We start from the raw sequence: 543 nt of genomic DNA, 5'->3' as shown, positions 1-543 counted from the left end.
GGGTGAGGCGTGAAGCGGGCCGCCGCCTTGAGGGAACCCGGCGGGCAAGGCGCCGGGCGGGCTGGAGGAGCGGAGGCAGGAGCTGTCCCTTAGCGTTCCCTGAAACAGCGCCGTGGGGATGGCGCAGGGCAGCTCCCCCGCGGCGGTGTGAGGCTGAGGTAAGTCCCGGGCGGTGTGAGGTTCAGCAAACTAGCTCGAGAACCTCAGGGAAGACGTTCAGAGGCTGAAGTTGCACGCCCTGGTTTGCCACCTTCTTCTGTAGTTGTTACCTTAAGGCGCAAAGCTGAGCGCCGGCCTGGTGCGGATCTGGGATAAACTGCGCTCGGCTGCGAGCGTGTGTGGGATCCAGTCGGCCCAGCCCCGTGGCCTTTCCTTAGAGAGATGTCTTGGCCATAGCCAGCAAAGGTGCAGCCGGGCCTGCTGGCAGAAATACGGTAGGAGAAATCGAACCCCTAAAATGCCCAGTGGGGCCTTGCCTCTCGGTGCAAAAGAGCACGTTCCTCCCACGGACTGTGTCTGTTTTCTGTGGTTTGCAGAGAGCGG

The sequence above is a fragment of the Eurypyga helias genome, unplaced genomic scaffold (genome assembly GCF_000690775.1).
Source record: "Eurypyga helias isolate BGI_N326 unplaced genomic scaffold, ASM69077v1 scaffold1536, whole genome shotgun sequence".
In the NCBI taxonomy this organism is placed as follows: Eukaryota; Metazoa; Chordata; class Aves; order Eurypygiformes; family Eurypygidae; genus Eurypyga; species Eurypyga helias.
The sequence above is the reverse complement of the archived record's forward strand: the minus strand, read 5'-3'. Positions refer to the sequence as shown.